The sequence below is a fragment of the Pinus tabuliformis genome, chromosome 8 (genome assembly GCF_031772625.1).
Source record: "Pinus tabuliformis cultivar Carrire ecotype Pingquan chromosome 8, CPIR1, whole genome shotgun sequence".
Classification (NCBI taxonomy): Eukaryota; Viridiplantae; Streptophyta; class Pinopsida; order Pinales; family Pinaceae; genus Pinus; species Pinus tabuliformis.
Genome location: NC_142294.1, coordinates 1,178,028,287 through 1,178,037,424, shown reverse-complemented (window position 1 = coordinate 1,178,037,424; position 9,138 = coordinate 1,178,028,287).

Below are 9,138 nucleotides of genomic sequence, written 5' to 3'. Positions count from 1 at the left end.
CACTATTAATAAATTTCTTTGAGTTTTCCTCCATATAATCGTGTGCTTATGAATCTTATTGTTTATGAATGCAATTGTATGGTCCATGTGTTTCTGATTCCACATTGTTTATGATGTTTTAGATGGAGATGCTTTGATGGTTTTTTGTTACTCTGACTCTACAGGTACTCTTTGAAGCGGGACAAGTAGGAGAGGAGTGGAAAATTCTATCAATGGAGAGAGAAATCAAGCAAGGATCCAAGCGAGAGATCCAGGTTGGTCCTCTTTTCTTCCCTCTAATCTATCACACTTAAAGTAACTCTCGAAAGGCTTTGATTGTTTGTTTCTAAGATAGCTACCCATCTTAGTGGGACTAGCATTTTTAATTGACACTAGTTTTCCCCGAAACACTTACCATGCTCAATTCTCTGCTCATCTCTCTCAACTTATTTTCCATGTGCCCTATATCTTCGACTCCTTTAGATTTTGCAATCTGCATCCAAGTGTGGGTCCTGACTCTTTCCTTTTCTAGTTTGAAGAAAAGAGGCACTGTGAATTTTTGTGGGATGATCTTCCCACCCTCCAGAAGATTGTAATAGGAGCCTAAGTTAGGCTGAGGTCCAGGCTCTGGTATTTCTTTTGCCTTACCTTCCTCTTGGGACTGTTCCTCTGCCTTCCTTTCCAGTTTTTCAGTTTCTTTGAGCTTGGCCAGTGTCTCCTATAGAGAGGTTTGTGCCTCCTGTAGGACTGCTTTAGAGTCCATTAATTTGATCCTTTCCTTCCAGGTGGAGGTCTTAGGACTCCCTCTCTCGTAGGTGATGGAGATTTTGGAGGGAGATTCCTCCCTTGTTACTGTAGGTGCATCCTCAATGATAGTGGGTTCTTTCGAAGGTGGCTAGGGCTTTCCCACCTTAATTTTGGTGCTCCTTCGGGCTTTGAAATACATAGATGTTTGTTTTTTTCTTTTCCCCTTTTGCTTAGCTCGAGTGCTAAGTGCAGCAAGAACAGCTGCTACTTCCCTGGCAACGGTGCCAAAAAGAGTGGTGAGCTCTAGTATTGCAGCAATAATGCTGCAACTCCTGGGGATTCCTTCTTTACTTTTATTAACCCAGTAGTTCATAAAAAACTTGGAAGCGACGGTGTTGTATGCACAAGTACTAGCTCTTACTGCAGGTTGTCACTTGATCAGCTGGTGCAAGTTTGCTAGGAGCTCAAGCCAACTTCTATGAGTTCTCAGAAGAATATTTTACTGTGATGGAAGAAAGCTAACTCTATAGGGGCTATTCTACTTGTAGAAAGAGAAGGAAAACTGAAATGAAACGCAAACCCTAGCAAACCCTAGTTTACCCACTAACCCTACTTTTGCAAGAAAAGAGATGGAAACTACTGAAATGGGTGCCATTGACTACTGAAAAGGTAAATTGCATTTATTCAAGCTACTTTTGAAGAGAAATGAGAAGAAATCATCTTTTTGTACTTTTGAGCATTTTTATGTGGAATTATTATGCTTGTGTTTTGACTGGTTGTGGTTGTGCAGAGGTTTGGTGGCAAAGGAAGATGGAGTTGGATTTTGTAGAAGGTGAGGAAGGTGTGGAGGGGTCCTAAGAAGCCCCTAGTACCCTTCTGAAGACTTCCATTGCGATCAGACTTCGAAAAATCACTCACAGGAAATTCTACAGGAGGCTGCAGGGGATCTACAGGAGGTTCTACAGGAGGATCTACAAGAGGAGGCCGAAAGTGGTTTTTGGAGGTTTGAAGGTGGAAAAATGATGGGAGAGGGGAAATGAAGGTTGGATGAAGGTGTTGGGGGGTCTATAACTTGTCAAGGAAGATCAGGGACGAAGGAGATGGTTGGATTTGTTCAAGGGGAAAGAAAGCAGCTTTATGGAAAAACGCAGAAATTAGGGCAGATTGGTGAAATGTTGCAAATGAGTTGGGAAATCAAGGAGAAGTGAGCTGGTGCTGGCTGTTTTATGGAGGAATGATGAGTTGGGATGTCCTACAAGAGATCTGCACATTTGCTTCTCAAAACTGACCAAAGAAGGAACAAAAAAACAGAGTCTTGTCTATCTTAACCTAATTTCTGACCTAAAACAGAAAATGTTGATCAATAACCTATGAACATAAAAGCATGCGAGAAAACTATGGTAAATGAACAGGAAATGATCTAAGCAAGTGAATCTGAACCAATATCAACTTTTCCAAATCAAGTTATCACACTAGCAGTTGCATGGAAGAGCAAAAACTGTGTTTTTGGTGGCAGCAGTAGTGCCTTGACCTCAAATCATAGTCCCAAGAAGGGAGAAAGGAGATCAAGACCTATTATTAGCCTTTTTGGATCTTTTTCTGTCACTGCATCAACTTACTTAAACAACTTGAAACAAAAACAACTATTCTAACCATCAAAAGAAACCTAATTTAACAAAGCAAGATGAACCTAAACAACAGAAATTATCTCATGAATGAAAGAAAAAACATACAAATACACAAAGGAGGTGTTGGGCAACTTGGGTTGGGCCCTAACCCAAGAGCTTCAGCCCTCTGGAAAAGATCAGTGCTGGCTCAAAAACTGTTTCATCTTCATTTATCAAAAAATAGCAGTTACATCACATAAACTGTCTTCAAAGAGAGCTCGAAAATGAGCTGAGTACAAGGCTGCACAAAAGTGCGAACTAAGAAATGGCTAACATCTAACTAAAAAAACTAAGGCCCTAAGCCCCCCTATTTATACAAATGGAGTCCCGCAACATCCCTCCTAAAATCAAGGAGCATGGCTTCCCAGAACTAGAGATAAACAGCATTCCTTCTTTACTTGCTCGGCTGCCCCTTGGAAAGTGAACCTTTGTGCTTCGAGTTTCTGATGGAGAATTCAAGGTAAGGGTTCATAAATGAAGGGGATACCCTCCTAGAAATCCTCTCCCTTGTTCTTCCTCGAATTTGGCTGCCAAATGCTCATTAAACCTTTGATTTTGTCTCAAAATTGACCAAAAATATGCATAAAGCACACATTAGACTTTTTGGCATAATGACTAACCCAATTCACTCTATTAGCATAAATATAATCAAAAATATGCAATAAACTAATGAAAATGGTGGATTAAGTCGAATTAAGAGGCAAAATGAGCCCATATAATTACCCATTTCTGGGGCTCATCATTTGTTCTCGTAGAAAGTGATACTTAATAGGAATATGCTTGGTCTTGGAGCGCATAACAGGGATTTTTGAAATACTAATAGCACTTGTATTATCACATAGGATGGAGATGGGTGGAGAAAATTTGATTTGTATATCTTGTAATGTTTGCATCATCTAGAGAAGTTGTGTGCAACAAGATGCAGCAACCACATATTCTTCTTATGTTGTAGATAAGGCAATGGAACTTTGTTTCTTGTTGAACCAAGATACCAATCGGGGCCCCATGTAAAATTCACCTCCACTAGTGCTTTTCCGGTCATCAACATTTCCAGCCCAATCTGCATCTGTGTATGCATGAAGGGTAAGATCTGCATCTTTAGGATACCATAGACCAAAGTCTTTGGTTCCTTGGAGATATTTGAATATTCTCTTTACTACCTGAAGATGTGATTCCTTTGGATTGGCTTGGAAACATCCAACAATCCCAACTACATGCATGATATCTAGTCTGGTACCTGTTAGATAAAGCAGACTTCCAATCATAGACATGTACTCTGGTTGGTTTACTGCGGGAGAATCATCATTAGAACTGAGGCTACATCCTATCATCATGGGAGTACATACAAGTTTGCAATCTTCCATCCCATACTTCTTCAAAATCTACTTGAGATATTTTGTTTGTGAGAGAAAGATGCCATCTTTTGCTTATTTCACTTGTAGACCAAGAAAATAGGTTAGTTCCCCAAGTAAAGACATTTCAAATTCTTGTTGCATAACAGAAGCAAAGTTTTGACTCATAGATTCTTCATTACTGCCAAAGATGATATCATCAACATAAACAACAATAATTAGCAGTTTATCATCCTCAATTTTTGTGTACAAGTTGTTGTCTGCAGATCCTTTTGTGAAACCTTTTTGTTGAAGATATTTGTCAAGACGATAATACCATACCAGTAGAACTTTTTTTAGCCCATATAAAGCCTTTTTGAGTTTGCATACAAGGTTTTCATCATTCCCCAAAATGAATCCTTCTAGTTTTTCAATATATACTTCTTCTTCTATATATCCATTAAGGAAAGCAGATTTTAAGTCCATTTGATAAACTTTTAAATGTCGAAAACTTGACAATGCAAGAAACATTATTATGGCTTCAAATCTGGCTACTAGTGCAAATGTTCTTCAAATTCGATACCTTCTTGTTGAGCTGTTGGGAATGGGATCCCCCAAGGAAATTTTTGGGCCTAAAATCCCATGTTTTGGGTCTAATTTTTTAATAAAGTTGTAAATTCTCTACATTTTGTGGTTGCGGAGTGTGAAGGTGTCATGAGTCATAAAGGGTTGTCCGCCCTTGTTTTGTAAAGTAAAGTTGGTTGTAAAAGATCTACCCATGGTCTGCAGACCATGGGATTGTATAAAAAGAGCTAAGTAAGCTCTCATCAATAAGTTGTAGAAGAAGTCTTGAGCGATAAGGAGGGAAGTCTAAGTTTCGGGTCTTAGTGTAGGTAAAGGCTTTACAGCTAAGTGCACAAAGGACTAGTGTGGAAGTCCGCAGTCGAGTGCGCAAACCACTGCAGCTATGTGCGCAGGGCAGATAGAGTCTGTAATCATCTGAAGATATCAATAAATAGAAGCATTTCACAAATTTTGTTTCTTTGTTTCCTATTAATGCATCTTGTCATATTGCATATGAATTTCATTTATAACGCAAGTAAGAGTATATGTTTACACAGCACTAACTGTGATTGTTTAATAAGATAAGTAAGGCACTTAAGCTAGTTTGGGAATTTGCACGATACGCTGCCCTAGCAATGTGAAAGTACCTAAACTACAAGTTAGGGATGCGCAAAGGTCAATCGTACCCCTTCGCGGAGGTATTGAAGAGTGGAATAAAGGGCTAGTCTGGCAAAGCCCTAGAACTAAGTGACATGTGCGAACGCAGGAATAGAAGGAATAAACCGACATCACGACCATCTCAGGGTGCGGAAACTTGGTTTCAGCATCCCCCCATACTACTTCGGGTGAGACTTCGGCCCGTGCTCCACGGGCTAATGCCGAAAGGGCCAGTAGTGTAGGGATTTGTTTGGATAACTAATGTTGAACCTGGGTCAGGCCCCACCGAGCCAACATGAGCATAACCTTTACAAACAAGTCTAGCTTTGTTCTTAATGACCTCTCCATTTTGATTCAAATTATTTTGAATATCCATTTTGTCCCAATAACATTTTTATCATGAGGTCTTGGAACCAATTCCCAAGTATCATTATTTTCAATTTGATCAAGTTCTTGATTCATTGCCTTAACCCAAAATTCATCTTTACTAGCTTGATTTACATTTTATGGTTCAATGGTGGATAATAAAGCTAGATAACTAGGAGATCCTATAAGGGTTCTTCTTGTTTGTACCTCAGATTCCTTGTTTCCTAGAATTTGAGTTTCTGGATTATTCTTTTGAATATACCTAGATGGAGCATTTTCTTTGTCTAGTGTCACTTCTTTTATTGCTTCATTAGTTTCTTCTTCTATATAATTATTATTTGATGTGGGAAAGCATTCATCATAATCATCCTCTTTTTTTGATGCTACATTTTTGGGATATTTGCATGCTTCATCAATCACGACATCAATGCATTCAACAACTTTTCCAAAGTCTCTTATTGTAACATTTGTATCATTTTCTTCTAGATGAGTAACCAATAAGTATTCCTTCATCTTCTCTAGCTTCAAACTTACCAATTTTTTCATCATTATTTTTTATGAAACATTTTCTTCCAAAATCTCTAAAATTCTTTACAGTGGGAGGCTTACCATACCAAAGTTCATACGGAGTTTTATCACTATTCACACGAACATGAGCCTTTTTTAGAATATTTACTATGGTATGTGCAGCTTCACCCCAAAATGTGTCAGGAGTTCCAAACTCATCAAGCATAGCATGAGCCATTTGTTGAACAATTCTATTCATTCTTTCTGCCATGCCATTTTGTTGAGGAGTTTTAGCTATAGAAAATTGTCTTTTTATGCCATGTTGTTCACAGAAATCAAAGAATTCATCTGATATGTATTCTCCTCCTCAGTCAGATCTGAGACATTTGATTTTTAGATCTAATTCATTTTCAACTAATGCTTTTAAGACTTTAAATTTATCAAATGCTTCATCTTTGTGTTTCAATAAACCAATCCAGCACATTCTAGAAAAGTTATCAATGAATAAGATATAGTATTGGTATCCACAAAGTGATTTTTTCTTTACTGGTCCACACAAATCAGTATGTATAAGTTAAAGAGGCTTACTTTTGGATCTTTCTTTGGCATTGAATTGAACTCTGGTTTTCTTACCGAATTGACATGACTTACATATGGTACTTTATGGTAGGGTGATGTTGGGTAGATCACGAACAGCTTTGAGCCTGCTTGATTTTCTTATTTGAGAGAAGCTTAGATGTCCCAACCTTATGTGCCATAACCAGTTTTCCTCTGCCTTGCCTAGGTAACATTGTTCTTGGCCACCTTTCAATATATACAGATTGCTTGGGGTTCTTGTTCCTTTTATTATGGTCTTTCCTATGTCAAGTTCACAAACCACACATTCTTTTGATCGGAATACCACCTCATTTCCTTGGTCACACATTGGGATAACACTCAAAAAATTATGGATTAATCCATAAACATACATAAAATTACCATATTTAACCTTTTATTTTAGAAAAACAGAACCTTTACCCTTAATGACAGCAGGTGAGTCATTTCCAAAAGTGAAACTATTTTCTTTATCTAAAGCATTGTATGAAATAAGTTTATATTTATCACCTGTCATGTGTTTTGAGAATCCACTATCAATTCACCATTTATTTTTTGTCCTTCTACAAACAATGTTATGCCACAACTTTCAGACTCTAACTCCTTCCTTTTCCATACCTTAGAATTTTTTGATATTTTCTCTTTTTGAGATGTCGGTTGTAATTTTCTTCGACATTCAAATTTTTCATGTCTAAAGTTATTGCAAAATGAGCATTCAATTTCATCTTTAAGAGGTGAGAAGTTATTATAAGTGTTCTTATTGACTCTTGTCTCATTCCTTTATTTTCTTGCTTCTCTAGTAATGATGGTTTTGTATGAAACACATTGAGCGGCCTTATGACCAAAATTATGACATGAGAAACATTGTCCATTAAAGAAGAAATTTTTGTGATCATAGAATCTTCTGGTGTTATTTACTTTTTGATTGGTGCTTTTTTTGTTGTTCATCCTTGGATTAGAGTGAACATGATTTACCTATGGAATTCCTTTATTCTTTTGCTAAGGATGGAAGCTTTGCTGACTGGTTTTTGTTGCATTTATATAACTTCGGTGGTGGCTTACGACCTTTCTGTTTGAGATGTGTATCCAAGACTTGTCTCATAAGAGGAGAGAATTGTACCTTGATAATGTCATCTAAGGTTTCAAATCCTTTAGAAAATCTAATATTCAGAGTTTTTATTTTCTCAAGTTCCTTTCTTAAACGTACTACTTCACATTCTAACTTCTCATTATGCTTTTCCTTTTCTATGAGTTCATGATTCAATGTATCTATGGCTATTTTTTTTTCTTCCAAACAAATTTTGAGTTGACTAATTTCCTCAAAGAAATCTTTTCCTCTAAAGCATCCATAAATTTATCATTAGACTCATTAGTATTTTTCTCAAAATCCATGAGTAATTTAAGATCTTGATCAGATTCTCCTTCTTCACTATTTGACAAGCCATCACTATCTTCATGAGTATAATAACTTCTTCTAGTGTCAAATTGTCTCCTATTACCTTTTGCAGTATCCTTCCCCTTGTCATGGTTGTTTTTACGAGGACATTTAGAAGCATAATGACCAACTCTACCACAATAAAAAAATTTGAAGGGAAGCTTAACCTTTCAATGCCCAGTTGAAGTTTCTTTACAAATTTCACCTCATCTTCTTCTGATATATATCATGATTCCTTGTGTTCTTCCTTTTATTTTCCTTTTGAAGATACTTTAAATGCAGCTTCTCTGAATTCTGAGGGACCTCCTTTACTCATTTCAAAAGCTGTCAAGATCCTGTGAAGTTGAACAACAATAAGAGTCTGTAGATCCTACTTCATTTCAATGGCAAACAATTTTGACTCGAATATAGGAGTTAGAGATCTTAATATTTTCTCTACTAAAGTGGTTCCCTTTATTTCTTCACCCATATTTTTCATGCAATTTACATTCTCATCTATATGTAGTGTTAGTGTCAGTGTTTGAAGCCTTCCACTAGTGATAAAACATGCTCTTACAAAGTGGTCTTAGGGTGTCAAAGTCAAATGTTGTCATTTCAGTGAGTCTTCAAGTAAAATTTGGTCACTAGGTATTAGGTCTAGAATTTGTTTTCACTCCTTTCAAATTTTTCCAAGTGTCGTTCCATGTCACCATTCGGCTGAGTGTACCATCATTCAAAAAGTTTTCATCATCATTTCAGGTTCCAATGGGTCATTTTACACCTTGTTCATGCTTCAGTTGTACTTGGGTAAGGTTCATTTCCCTCTCCTAGGGTTTTGAAGGTAATTTCTCTTGTATGGTCAAATCATAAACAAAACTTTTATCCTGATTCTCATACACCTTCCCCTATCCTTAATGTACCTGTTAAACACTTTCCATCACTGATATCCCTTAAATTCCTCATTTTTCCACAAACCCTAGTTTCTTGCTACAATTTGACAATTTTCTAGGCTAAGCCTCTGTTTTTCCCTTTTGGACCCCTTCCCCTCACTCAATCTTTGAAATTCCACTTTCCCCTACTTCCTAACATCCCTCCCTACTTCCTAAAATTTTCTCAAGAATTTAGAAGCCCCTTATCCCCTTCATTTCACTTCATTTCGACAAATCCCTTGTTCCACACATCAGCATAGGTTTTACTCAAACTGTGTTTCTGAGCAAGAAAAGATGAATTTGGACAAAGTGAGAGGGGATTTTGTCCCTTCGTGACCCAAGAAGAAAAGCCTCTTTCTGTTTTTACACAGCTTTCATGGTTT